The sequence below is a fragment of the Cicer arietinum genome, chromosome 7 (genome assembly GCF_000331145.2).
Source record: "Cicer arietinum cultivar CDC Frontier isolate Library 1 chromosome 7, Cicar.CDCFrontier_v2.0, whole genome shotgun sequence".
NCBI lineage: Eukaryota > Viridiplantae > Streptophyta > Magnoliopsida > Fabales > Fabaceae > Cicer > Cicer arietinum.
In genome coordinates, this window is record NC_021166.2 from 20,045,340 (window position 1) to 20,059,840 (window position 14,501).

Consider the following 14,501-nt stretch of genomic DNA (forward strand, 5'->3'; position numbering starts at 1 on the left):
AAAATTCAACATTCCTTCATTTAGACCATTTTTCAATTTTTTTAATTTTTCATATACTCCAAAAATTCTCAAAAAAATTTGCATTGCCTTTATTTGATTTTTAGAAATTTTTTGTGGTATTTTTATATTTTTTGGATTTTATTTAATAGGGTTTTCGATTTTTTACTTCAATTTTAGCAATAGGGAAATTGTTGGAATTTTCAGAATTGTGATTTTGCATTGCATTGTTATGATGATGCATGACTAGGGCTAGTTCTGCAAATCTGCATTCCCTTGAACCTGAAATAGATAGGACATATTTCATTTACGTCGTAGACTAGAGCTGCTAGTGCTAACGAGTCAGAGTCGGATAGTGAAAGTGACAACTTGCTGCAAAATATGGTTGATGCGAATAATAGAACCTTAAGACAACTTGTTGCACCTAATGTCAATTATAATGCATTGTGTATCACATATCCTTAAGTTATTGTACCATTTGAACTTAAATCTGGTTTAATACACTTGCTTCCAAAGTTTAATGGTCTTGTAGGTGAAGATCCCCACAAACACTTGAAGGAATTCCATGTTGTGTGTTCTACCATGAAGCCTCAATGAGTCACAAAAGACCACATTAAGCTGAGAGTCTTCCCATTTTCACTCCAAGATACTGCCAAGGACTGGTTATACTACCTTCAACCAGGTTCTGTTACAAGTTGGAATGATCTCAATATATTGTTTCTAGAAAAATTCTTCCTTGCATCAAGAGTTGCTTCAACCAGAAAAGAAATATGCAGCATTAGGCAGATTGAAAGAGAATCATTACATGAGTATTGGGAGAGATTCAAGAAACTAGTGTCTAGTTGTCCTCATCACCAGATTTTAGAACAATTGCTCATCCAATATTAAGACTTGCTACCTATGGATAGAAGCATTTTTTATGCTGCTAGTGGGGGAGCATTGGTCGATAAGACCCCATAAGCAGCAAGGGCTTTGATTGAGAACATGTCCATTAATTCTCAGCAGTTTACAACTAGAAGCAATTTAACAGTGTTGACAAGGGGTGTGAATGAAATTCAAGCTTTTTCCCACAAGAATTTAGAAGGCAGACTTGATGAGCTTACATCTTTAGTAAAAAATTGGCAATAGGTAAAACCCAAGCACTGGTCTGTGGTATTTGCACTTCTCCATAGCATCCTACAGATTCATGTCCTACATTGTAAGAAGATCCAATTGTTGATTCTCCTCAAACATATGCAACAAATATATACAATCCCCAAGCCATCTATGATATGTCATCTTCTGGTTGGAGAAACCATCCCAACCTGAGATGGGGGAATTCATCTGCGCAACAACAACCTAGGCAACAACAGCAAAACAATGCACCTTCATTAGAGGACCTTGCTAGATAGATGGCTGTCCATAATCTCCAATTTCAACAAAGAACAAATTCCACCATTCAAAATTTGGAAACAAAGATTGGTCAGCTAGTCACTTCAATTAATCAATTGCAGACTCAAAGGTCAAACCAATTGCCTGCACAATCAATAGTATATCCAAATGCCCCCGATGTCAGTGCAATTACATTAAGGTATGGGAAAGCTGTTGAAATACCAAAGGTACCTGAAACTGCAGTGAAAAATAACAAGGTTGCTGAGGACACTTTGATACCTGAAACTGTTGATGTTGAGCAAAATATACCACTTCCTTTTCCTCAAAGGGCAGTGAAGACTAAGAAAATTGACGAGGCAGATAAGGACATGGAGATCTTGGATACATTTAGGAAGGTGGAAGTGAACATTCCCCTCCTTGAAACAATTAAACAGATTCCAAGATATTCAAAATTTCTAAAAGATTTGGGCACACACAAGAGAAGGTTAAAAGGTAATAAAAGGGTAAACATGGGGATAAATGTTTCAGCCCTCATTCAGCTCATGCCTCATAAATGCAAAGATCCAAGAACTTTTTTCATTCCATGTACCATATGCAATAGACAATTTGAAAATGCTATGTTAGATTTAGAAGCTTCCATTAATGTTATGTCTACATTTATTTTCAACTCTCTTGCTCTTGGACCTTTACAGACTACATGTGTTACCATTCAATTGGTGAACATGAGCAATGTTCGTCCTGCTGGACTTGTGGAGGATGTACTTGTTCGAGTTAATGAATTGATATTTCTTGCAGATTTTTACATTCTGGACATGGAAGGAGAGAATAAGTCCAACACGGTGCCAATCATCTTAGGCAGACCATTCTTGAAAACTACTAGAACAAAAATTGATGTGCATGCTGAACTATATCCATAGAATTTGGTGATAGCATTGTAAAATTTAACATCTTTGATGCTACGAAACACCCCATGGAAGAGCATTCTATTTTTCAAATTGAGTTTCTTGTTGATTTGGTTGATGACACTTACCCCGATATGTTTGCTACTAATTTTCCTTCATTGTCTGGTTTTGATGATACTTATACTTGTGAATTATGTACATATACTCAATTGTGCTCTGTGTGTGCTGAGATCGAACTTGCCGTGCAGATTGACCATTGTGCTAATATTGATATTTCTACTAAAAAAATTGACTTTGCAGACTTAGCTTCTACCACTGGTGTTGTACCTTCCATTGAACAGCCACCGACTATAGAGCTTAAACCACTTCCTGAAAATTTGAAATATGCATATTTACAAGGAAGTGGAAAGTTACATGTGATTATTTCAGCCAAACTTGAAGATGAACAGGAAGAGAAGTTGTTGCAGATTTTGAGAAAACACGGGAAGGCAATCAAATGGACCTTAGCTGATATTCCTAGTATTAGCCCATCCATGTGTATGCATAGGATACTATTTGAGGATGGGGTAAAATCAGTCAGGCAACCCCAAAGGTGACTTAATCCATTAATTCTGGATGTTGTTACTCCAACAATTTGATTAAGAGATTAAAGATAAGAGTGGAGTTGAAAATTTGGTGGCAGATCATTTGAGCATAATAGAAATGGATGAGGATCCCATCCCCATCCAAGATGACTTCCCTGATAAGCAATTTCTACAGTTGCGTGAGATAACTCCTTGGTTTGTTGATTTAGTTAATTATCTAGTTGATGGAGTTTTTCCTGCAGATGCATCCAGAACAAAATACACAAATTAAAAGTGATGCCAAATACTATGTTTGGGATGATTCATATCAGTGGAAATTTTGTAGTGACCAGGTGATTAGGAGATGCGTTTCCTACCATGAGGCTCAATCCATTCTTCATTTTTGTCATGCCTCTCAATCAGGGGGAAACTTTGGTCCTCAACGGACAGCAAGAAAAGTCTTAGACTCGGGTTTCTTTTGGCCCACTTTGTTTAAAGATGCTTTTAATACTTACAAAACTTGTGAACAGTGCCATATAGCAGGAAAAACAATCACTCATAGGAGTAAAATGCCTCAACAACCTATGCCTTTCTATGAAGTATTTGATGTGTGTGACGTTGACTTTATGGGCCCTTTTCCTGTATCTTTTGGTTTTGTCTATATTTTACTAGATGTTGATTATGTTTCGAAGTGGGTGGAAGCAATACCTACTAGGACAAGTGATTCTAAAGTTGTTGCAGGTTTTATCAAATCAAATATTTTTTGCAAGTTTGGAATACCCCAGGCCATCATAAGTGATTAAGACACTCATTTTTGCAACCGCACCATGAACGTTTTGCTTCGAATGTATGGGGTTGTGCACAGAGTTTCAACACCTTATCATCCCCAGACTAATGGGACAACTTAAATCTCAAATATGGAAATCAAACAGATCTTAGAAAAGATAGTGCAGCCAAACAGGAAAGACTGGAGCCACCGACTTGAAGAAACTCTTCGGGCTCAGAGAACAGCCTACAAAACACCAATAGGGATGTCCCTTTATCAACTTGTGCTTGGTAAGGCATGCCACTTCCCAGTGGAAATAAAGCATCGTGCTTATAGGGTGGTCAAGAGTTGTAAACTTGAGACAAAGAAAGCAAGTTTGGAGAGAAAGCTTCAATTACAACAACTTGAAGAGCTTAGACTTGAAAAGCTTATGAGAACTCTCGGATCTATAAAGAGAAAACTAAGTACTTTCATGATAAGATGATTTCTAGGAACGAATTTTCAATTGGCCAAAAAGTTTTATTGTTCAACTCCCGTTTGAAAATTATGGCTGGGAAACTTCGATCGAAGTAGATTGGTCCTTTTGTTGTTACTAACATTTTTCCTCATGGTGCAATGGAAATAAAAATTGAAAACACCGAGAAAGTGTTCAAAGTAAATGGACAATGCCTCAAGCTATTCCATGAGAGCTTTGTGCTTGAAGATGCTACCATAGAAGAACTCTCCTAGGAAAAGTCCACCTACACTGAAGTTTGAACAGGGAACTCCTTTTCCTTACTCTTATTTTACACTTGTTACTTTCATTGAGGACAATGTGTAAGTTAAGTGTGGGGGTATTATTTAGGAACTTATTTGTTATATTTCAAAAAAAAAATTAAAAATAAATAAATAAATAAAAATGGACATTCACTACAAGAAATTTTGAGTTTTGCGACAGATGGATTGCGACGGGTGCCAAAAAACCGCTGCAGTTCTCTCTTTGCGACACTTCCTACGACGGTGCTAAACAACCGCCGCTGCATTTCTAAGCAAAACCAAGAGGCGCTAGTTTTTTTCCAATCCCGCGTCCCATTTTTTGCAAGTCCCGCTCTCTAAAATTCTTCTCATATCTCTGTGACCCTTTTCTCCCAAAACCAAAAACCCCTTTCTCCCAAATTTGTTTCCCTCAAAATTCCCAAACCCCTCGATCTCCCTATGCGGAAGTTTGATCTCTCCATATCTGGAATTGAAGCAATTTCTCTTCTATGCGGTAAGCTTCACGACATTTATCTTTTAATGCTTGGTGTTGGTTGATAGTGAATCTCATTAGCTGGGCATTTTATTTGTGTTCTTGTATACAATATGATTTTCTTCGTTACAAAGGGTTTGCAACACCTAACTTACAAGAAATTTTATTCAAAACCGTGATTTCCAAAGTCTCGGTGTTCTGATTTGCTTCCCTCAAATCTCTCAAATCCCTAAAACTTCAATCTCCCCCAAATATCCTTGCTTTCACAATTTCGCTTGTATCTCTTACTAGCTTTCCATTCAATCTCCGTTTGTTGCAACTTATGGTACAATTTCCTTTTCGTTGTTAGGGTTTTGATTACACTGTTCTAAGGGTGCTGATTTTTTGCTTTGAATGCCATTTCTGTGAAACAGGAGGAGAATGGCCGCATGTAGTGTTACCGAACGACGAGGTACTTTCAGTTTTCTGTGTATCGTATCTATTTCAACTTATTTTCTGCTTTCTGATATTTATATTCTCTTCTATTTATGTTCTCTTTTCTGCGATTTGGTATTTTCATTTGCATTCATTTATCAATTTGTGTTCTCTTCTAAACACACTGATCACTATGGATAATAGGTGAGCTTACAAGTTATGCTAGCTAAGATTAGAGATACAAACTTATATACAATCCCAAATTTTAACCAAGCATAGTAGTTTTACAACCTATCATTTTGCCCATGTTTAGAATATGTTACTGTATGGGTTAGTTTTGTATACACTGATAATGATGAGTTGATGTTTCAAGTGTTTAAAGTTATGATCATGAAACAATTTGCAACCTATCATGTCTCTGTTTAGTGGTTATTCCATTTGTGAAGTTGGCAAGGATGCAACTGGTATTGCTGGTACTTATTCTTTCTTTATGTGTCATGGATATTTTTATCACATGGATGCAGCTGGTATTGCTGATACTTTTTCTTTCCCCAATGTAAGTTTCATAAATAAATTTTTTTAAAATAAAAAAATTGAGCATATAAGAGTTTGATGTCTATCCTTTGACTATTAACTCTTTATTATGTTGTGAACAATACACCCACATTTAGGAGAATTATCATAAATGGGTCAAAATAAATGTTCTCAAGATTGCCATATATTTATTCTCTATTGAACTGCTTGTGGTTTGGGACACCTTTATATCACCTAATAATGTGTTGGTTACAACTGTTAATTCAATTGGAGCAGCTTTTCAGTTTGTGTACATTGTTCTGTTCTTAGTGTATGCTGAGAAAGCAAGAAAGGTTGGTTAATTTATTGATAATATGGAAATTTGTAACAAATTTTACATAAAACATAGGTTTGTTAATTGTAACTGATATGTGCTATTGTATACTGTCATTTGATAGGTGAGAATGTTTGGATTATTGCTGGCAGTTTTGGGAATATGTGGGATCATACTAGTTGGGAGTTTGAAAATAACCTAAAGTTCCATGCGCCGAATGTTTGTTGGATTCTTGAGTTGTGCTTCTCTGATTTCAATGTTTGCCTCTCCATTGTTTATAATCGTAAGTTTTACACTTCCTAGATATATCAATGTAATACTGAGTTTTACTAGTTTTCAAGTTTGGTGAAATTATTTATCTATATAATTTCACAGAAATTGGTCATTCGCACGAAGAGTCTCGAGTTTATGCCATTTTGTCTTTGTTTATGCCATTTTGTCTCTCGCTTTCCACATTCCTAATAAGCGCCTCATTCCTTCTTTATGGGTTGCTCAGTGATGATGCTTTCTTTTATGTAAGAGTCTTTTTTCAGCTCATTTTTTTCTGTTTCTTTCTGAAATATTCATTTTAGTTTCGGAACTCAGATGTTTATTCTGTTGGCTTATATTTGTATACCTACATTTGTGTTTGACATTTTAGGTACCAAATGAGATAGGTACTGTTTTGGCAATCATACAATTGGTATTGTGTTTGATATCTAGTAATGAATCTAGAGACACCTTGATAATGTCATGTGGATAATCTGCATTGCTGAGATCTGACAAAAGCAAAGGTGAACACAAATTTTATGATTAATACAACACTAATTTGGATTACTGATGAGAAGCATTGATGATTAATACAACACTAGTAGACACAACATAACTAGAGCTAGAGTTCCATGGCATTGAGAAGAATGAAAGTGATAAGGCTTTACTCTAAAGTTTCTTAGGTTTGTAATAGGAGCCTATTGTTATGTTTTTTTACTTTTACTTGAATTTCTAGTTGAACTTGTGTGGTATGTAAAGTTGTGAAAATTGATAAAAAATAAAGGTAATTTGTTCTAAAGGTTGGTATTCATTTTTTTTTATTGTAGTCTAAGTTACAGACTCTCATCTCTTTTTTGATCTTGATTCGATTTCATTCGTAAATATTTTTCTTGCAATGTTTTAAATTTCAAGAATTTTTCAGAGTTAGATTCACTGATTTTGGATCTCATTTGAGTGCTGTTCATTTTCACTTGGTAAGTTTTCGATCTCGTGACCTACATATTGTTAATTTGTTAGTGATTGTTGCTTTTAGATTTTAGTTCCATTTTACAATGAATTTCACTGATTGTTGCGATATTAGATATCAAGAAAGCATACGACTCCTATCAATAATTTCAGCTTCGATTTTGGTTCTTCAAATATTTCAGCCTTAGAAGAGTTCATTTCCTTCTAATTGTCTTTTCCTACACTATACTGTCATGTAGTCATTCAATTCAAGTTTGAACTATTGTTTACCAAGTGCACCGTTGGTCCTAAACAACATCAATGTTTCCTAAAGGACCTTTGATTACATTAGACCTACTTTCCCTTTTCATAATACTAAATTTTTAGTTTTAGATTTTACATGAAAATTGAATTTTATATTTATGTTTATATGTCTATGCATGTCCTTTGTTAAATGGACTAATTTCTTCAAAAGACACCACCTTGTTATGTTTTAAATTTGATTTAATTGCAGCATTTTCTTCAAGCAAGAAATATTGTTATCTCTTCTAGTAGTTTATAGAGTCCTTGTTGTCTAGCCTTTACATGAAAAGCATAATGGTATTAATTTTGATTTACAGGAGGAAAACAATGAAATTGAAGCTGAACTCACAAAGAGCTTGTAAATCATAAAGCATAATAGAAGTGTTATGTAATTATAACTATTTGTTATTGACCACCTTACAAATCAAAGATGCAACTGTTAGCTGTGGTAATAGTGAGTTGCAAAGTTAGATATTTCTGTTACAGAGAACTGTTTTCATAGCAAACATATTTAAAAATCTTGTGAGAGTTGTTTGTCTTTGATTAAAAATATCAATTGTGTAAAGATTTCTTATATATAAGAGAAATTTATTTAATTAGTTTTGACAATATTTATCAATATTCATTGAGGTTAATATATACTTTTTTTTTTCAGGCAATGGACATAGAATCGCCAATAGATGGTAGACGTTCATCTGAGTCCAGCCACCAACCTGATGATCGTGGAACAACTTCATTAGGGACTAATTAGATATTTGGATGAACTTCTAATTTTGATGGAGTTGTTTTTTTGTATTGTTAGCTTCTCCACTAATTAATGTTTTGAATATTTAAACTATTTTATTTATTGTAATAGTTAACTTCAATGTATGAATTGGTGTTATTTCTTTTGAAAAAATTATATAAATTAGATTTAGGTACAATAGTTATTAATTATGTATTTAAATTATGTGGATGGTATTTATGAATATTTTTTATTTTAATTGATTAAAAATAGGAAAAAAATTGTATCATATTTTTTATTTTAAATTATTAGGTTTGCGACAGTTCAAACTGCCTCAAAGTAAATATAGCGACGGTTGATAACTATCGTAATTGTGCAGAAAAAAATAAATTTGAGTTTGTTCTAAGTGTCGCAAAATATATTTAGAGGCGGTTGTGAACCGTCGCAATAGTTGGCGACGGTTGGAACGACGGTTTTGTGAACCGTCGCAAAATGGCCTCGCGACGCACGAATCTGCGACAGTTGCAGAACCGTCGCAAACATCAAATTGCAACGGTTAAAACCGCCACAAACCCTTTTTTTAACTGCCGCAAAACGTTTTTTTTCTTGTAGTGATTGCACTGCATGTTTTTTCTTCAAATTTTATGGTTGTAAATGTTTAGAGTTTGTTTGGACTGACATGATTGGATAGTATATTTGCATTCTTGATAAAATAAATTGGATTAAAATGCTAAATTATGTATTATTTGTGATAAGTCATTAACCTTGGTGAGATCTTTTAGCCTTATTATGAATGAAATACATTTTTCCATCTTTTTTTCTTGTGTGTTATCTCACTCATGATTGCTAGTTAAGCTAGAACTTGACTTCACTCTTGCCCGCATGCATATATTGAAATGATATAGGCATTTGTTTCTTGATTAAGCTACTAGCTAAATAAGTCTACCCTACAATTATCCATTTGTTTAATCCCCCTTTTAGCCTTATTAGCCCATTCTTTGTTATATAGCTCATTATAAGTTTAATCTTGGGAGATAAAGGAGTATTTCCTTAAATAAGTGTAGGGGTACTCAACTTGTTTGTTTAATTTGAGGGTTATAAAAAATTAAAAGAGAAAGAAAAAAAAAGAAAAAAAATATGAGAAAAATGGTTGTGTTGTGAGCAAAGAGAGTGTGGAAATAAAAGTCAATGATATTTTATTGAGTTATTTCTTAATGTTGTTTTTCTCTCTAAATTATTACTCCTTTATCCTCTTTGATTTTCAGCCATAGTCTCCTTAGAATTATCTCACCCTTACCTTAGCCACGTTACAACCTAAATAAAGATCTTTTGATCATTATGTGCATGTGTTTCAAATATAGATTATAGAGGCTTGTCAAGTCTATGTTAGTGCTAGCTTTCATTATGTGCTTTGGGTGTAAACAGTAGCCCAAACACTTTGAGTATAAACACTTTGAGAGAATTTTATATCTTGGAACGACTCTATCACTTATGATGCATTCTTTAGTTAACTTGTCCTCTTGTTTGCCTTGGTTGTGATAAAAAAAACTATTCATGATTGCCTTAAGTTAGAAATATTATTTTTCTCTTACCACTTTGCATTCATAAGAATATTTGGAATCGCATGCATTGATTTGCTCGAAGTGCAAATGCTTAAGTGTGGGGGAATTTGATCATAGCATTTGGGCACATGTTTCTAACTTTTTAGTTTGGTATTTTAAAAGCTCTTTATAGCTTAGAATAATATTTTTAACTTGTTTCTAAACTTTGGGTCGAAATTGAATTATAATTTTATTATTTGCATTTTAATTTTATTTTTTGCATTTTGACTCTTGATCGCTCTGTAGGCCATGACTTGAGCTTTTGATATTAGATTGGTACATACGAGCAGGCGTTAGAAAGCTAAATATCATAGCTACAAATTTTGTGTTGAAATAAAAGCCTAATGCCGAACTTTACTGGGTCTAAATTGCAGATTTTGTAATCTAGACTTTTGTCATAAATTTAATTAGCGGGTCACTTGTTTTTAAACCCTAAAGCCCAATATCGAGTACTATATATTGGCAGTTTTGTTTCTTTTCTACGGAGGAAATATTAAGATTCAGATTGCTACAAGTAATAAACACTTTTTATTTTAATTTCATGGAAGACTAATTTTATAAGATTAATCCACGAGTTCAGAGTTTCATCAACACCTTGAGATTCAGGCTACACTGTCAATTTCACTTCATGATTCTATCTTTGTTTATTTGATTATATTTTTTATTCTAATTGCTTAAATTGACTTTGAGTATAAACACTTTGAGAGAATTTTATATCTTGGAACGACTCTATCACTTATGATGCATTCTTTAGTTAACTTGTCCTCTTGTTTGCCTTGGTTGTGATAAAAAAAACTATTCATGATTGCCTTAAGTTAGAAATATTATTTTTCTCTTACCACTTTGCATTCATAAGAATATTTGGAATCGCATGCATTGATTTGCTCGAAGTGCAAATGCTTAAGTGTGGGGGAATTTGATCATAGCATTTGGGCACATGTTTCTAACTTTTTAGTTTGGTATTTTAAAAGCTCTTTATAGCTTAGAATAATATTTTTAACTTGTTTCTAAACTTTGGGTCGAAATTGAATTATAATTTTATTATTTGCATTTTAATTTTATTTTTTGCATTTTGACTCTTGATCGCTCTGTAGGCCATGACTTGAGCTTTTGATATTAGATTGGTACATACGAGCAGGCGTTAGAAAGCTAAATATCATAGCTACAAATTTTGTGTTGAAATAAAAGCCTAATGCCGAACTTTACTGGGTCTAAATTGCAGATTTTGTAATCTAGACTTTTGTCATAAATTTAATAGCGGGTCACTTGTTTTTAAACCCTAAAGCCCAATATCGAGTACTATATATTGGCAGTTTTGTTTCTTTTCTACGGAGGAAATATTAAGATTCAGATTGCTACAAGTAATAAACACTTTTTATTTTAATTTCATGGAAGACTAATTTTATAAGATTAATCCACGAGTTCAGAGTTTCATCAACACCTTGAGATTCAGGCTACACTGTCAATTTCACTTCATGATTCTATCTTTGTTTATTTGATTATATTTTTTATTCTAATTGCTTAAATTGAATTTCAATAGGATCGATTAAATTCATTTGACAGAATTTGGTTTCAGTTTCTAATTTAATTGAACTATAATTTTGCGACACTTGATTGTTAATTGTAATATTTTGATGATTGTGATACTTAATCTAGTCAAAGAAACCGAATTCACATAGGATTGTTTACGCTTGTTTAATCAATTATATAGTCAAATAAGAATAGAATCACGAATTAGAAATTAAACTCATTTATAGAATATGTGATAGGTTTGAAACTCGAATAAGTGGATTAATCGTTTTGCTCATCTGTTAAAACAAAAATCTAAAAAACCTTTTTCTAATTTCAACTTACAATTCGATTAATATTATGATATCAGAAGTCCTTGTGAAATGACTCGAGTTATTACCTCTATTTACATTTTATCAATTGTATTTGACCCGTGTGCGACAGCGGATCACTACCTCCAACATGATACGACTTTTAGTGTGTGTGTGTGTGTGTGTGTGTATGTGCGCGCAAGATTTTAGGATGATCCAAGGGACTCTCATTTAATTGTTGTTAAGAGGATCCTTAGATACATAAAATGTACTACCAACCTTAGCATATCCTACAAGAAATCTACCAAGTAAAAATTAAGTGGCTATTGTGATGCTGAATATGCTAGAGACAAACTTTCATAAAAAACACAAGCGGAAAATGCACATTTCTTGGAGAAAACTTAATCTCATTGTCAAGTTAGAGACAAAGCGCAATTGCAATGACAACTACAGAGGCTTAGTAAATTTCAGCATCGTGGGGGAACTCAAGTTTTATTGAGAATTCAGATCCATCAGAATCAAGATGGTGTACTGATCCATCAGACCAAGTACACACCAAATAATTTCTTAAAAAACTCAAAATGGATGAGTGCAAACCAATGAGCATTCCATTGCATCCAACCTGCTCACTTGATAAAAATGATTCAAAAACACGAGTTGATTAAAAAATATTTAGAAGAATGATATGATCACTGTGCTTCAAGACCAAACATACTTTTTAGTGTTTTCTTATGTGTCAGATTCCAATCAGACCTTAGAGAATCACATCTAACAGTAATAAAAAGAATACTCAGATACTTAAAAGGCACCACCAACTTAAGGCTATTTTATAAGAAATCATCATATTACAAGTTGGTTGGTTATTGTGATGCTGATTATGCAAATGATAAACTTGAAAGGAAAAGCACTAGTGGAAATTGTACTTTTCTAGGCAACAATCTAATATCATGGTTTGGAAAGAGGCAAGGGACAATTGTTTTGTCAATAGTAGAGGCAGCTGCAAGTTGCAGTACTCAACCCTTGTGGATGAAACATCAATTAGAAGATTACAAACTCTATTAAAGTCAAATTTCTATATTTTGTGACAACACTTCTGCCATTTGCTTAACCAAAAAACCAATTATGCACTCTAGAGATAAACACATTGAAATCAAACATCACTTCATCAAAGATTTTGTTCATAAAGGAATCATTGACATCAAATTTATTGTTAGTAATCATCAATTGGTTGATATCTTCACAAAACCCCTAGCTTAAGGCAGGTTCCTTTTCATTAAAGAAAATCTGAATCTTGTTAATATTCTTGAATGATAATCCTTATCACATGCTTCTGCATTATGATTTTTTTATTTATGTTTTCTGATTTTTGATATGTTAGTTCTTTTTCTATCTTTTTTTTTTGCTTTTTTACTTATTTCTTAATATTGTCAATTTTTTACTCCTTTTTCTTTGTTGAAAAAGGGGGAGGAAAATAATATGTTTTGTAGAACAATTATTGATCGTATGCTTTGTTTAGTTACTGTATATAGGGGGAGTTTTTATCTATATGAATTATTTTTTGGTTTTCAGATGATCTTTTGCACCTTATGTGATCAAACATTTTGGACGAAAGGGTTTGTATACCCATCCAAGTTTGCACCTTTGATAAACTTGATTGGTGTGCTTAGGGATATCTCTTGTTTCAAATTAAGCGTCTCATAATTCTTGTTTTTTTTATGTATATGGTTCCCCTGGTATATTGGTTTCTACTGATATGTATCTGGTTCCTTTGCCAGTTCTGGTTCATATGATATTTATTGTGCTGGCCAGTCCTCCTTCCACGAGGGTCAGGTCTCAGGACACAAGATTTTCTACCATCATGAGTATCCAATGCCCAAGTAGCATGATTGGTATTTCAACTATGCTACTAAGGAAATCTGCAAGTAGATATGACAACAAAATTTGCACCTGTGGATATCCTTCGGGGACGGGAAAAACCCACTTTGGTTCGGTACAGGTTTTCCCCAAAATTAAAACTCGGGGCGGAGACAGGTTTGGGGTGTTGATATTCATCTTGCACCCGTCCACGCCCTGCTAGTAATATTATTGTCATTTTTAAATTTTATATACATGTATTCAATATTTTTTAAATATTAAAAATTATAATCTTTTCTCTATAGAAAATATGATTTTAATATTTTTTAACTTTATTACTGTATAATAATAATTAATTTCTTATATTAATTATAATTAAATATAACTTATAAATTTATTATTTATTATATATGAGTGGGTGCTAGTGCAAACGGGGAAACTCCGTCGTCGGCGGGGATCAGGACCTAAATTTCACACCCGATAAGAAACAAGTGTGAATGCGGTTTTTCCCCGACTAGTTAGGTGCATGAGTAGGGGAGGCAAAATCCGACCCCACCCCACCCTATTGCCATGCCTATCCGCAACATAAATTATATTCTCCTTTGATACTCAAATTTGGTTGGGTCCATCCTTTTTAAACTTAAATGTTTCTAGTCTTTCCTTATTTTTAACATTGGACAAGTTATTCTATCATGATCTTTCTAATGACAGTATGCATAAATATTATCAAATGAAATAAATCTAGGATTTTGTGTTGGTTCTTCAAACCCAATTCATTTATTTCTGTTTCTAGTAACACCATAGACCATAGACGCAAGCTTGCTTCTCCCTATGTTGTATGCAATGAAATCTTGAAATACTAGTTCATATTTAACTGAGTTGCAGACCTTATCCACTGATGGTTTTGAAATTTTTTC

The 14,501-nt window shown here is 33.4% G+C and overlaps 1 pseudogene; it reads left to right on the plus strand.

Moving 5' to 3' along the window:
* The first annotated feature begins 5,653 nt into the window (after positions 1-5,653).
* On the plus strand, positions 5,654-6,965 carry LOC101513541 (bidirectional sugar transporter SWEET2-like; annotated as a pseudogene).
* The last annotated feature ends 7,536 nt before the right edge of the window (positions 6,966-14,501 follow it).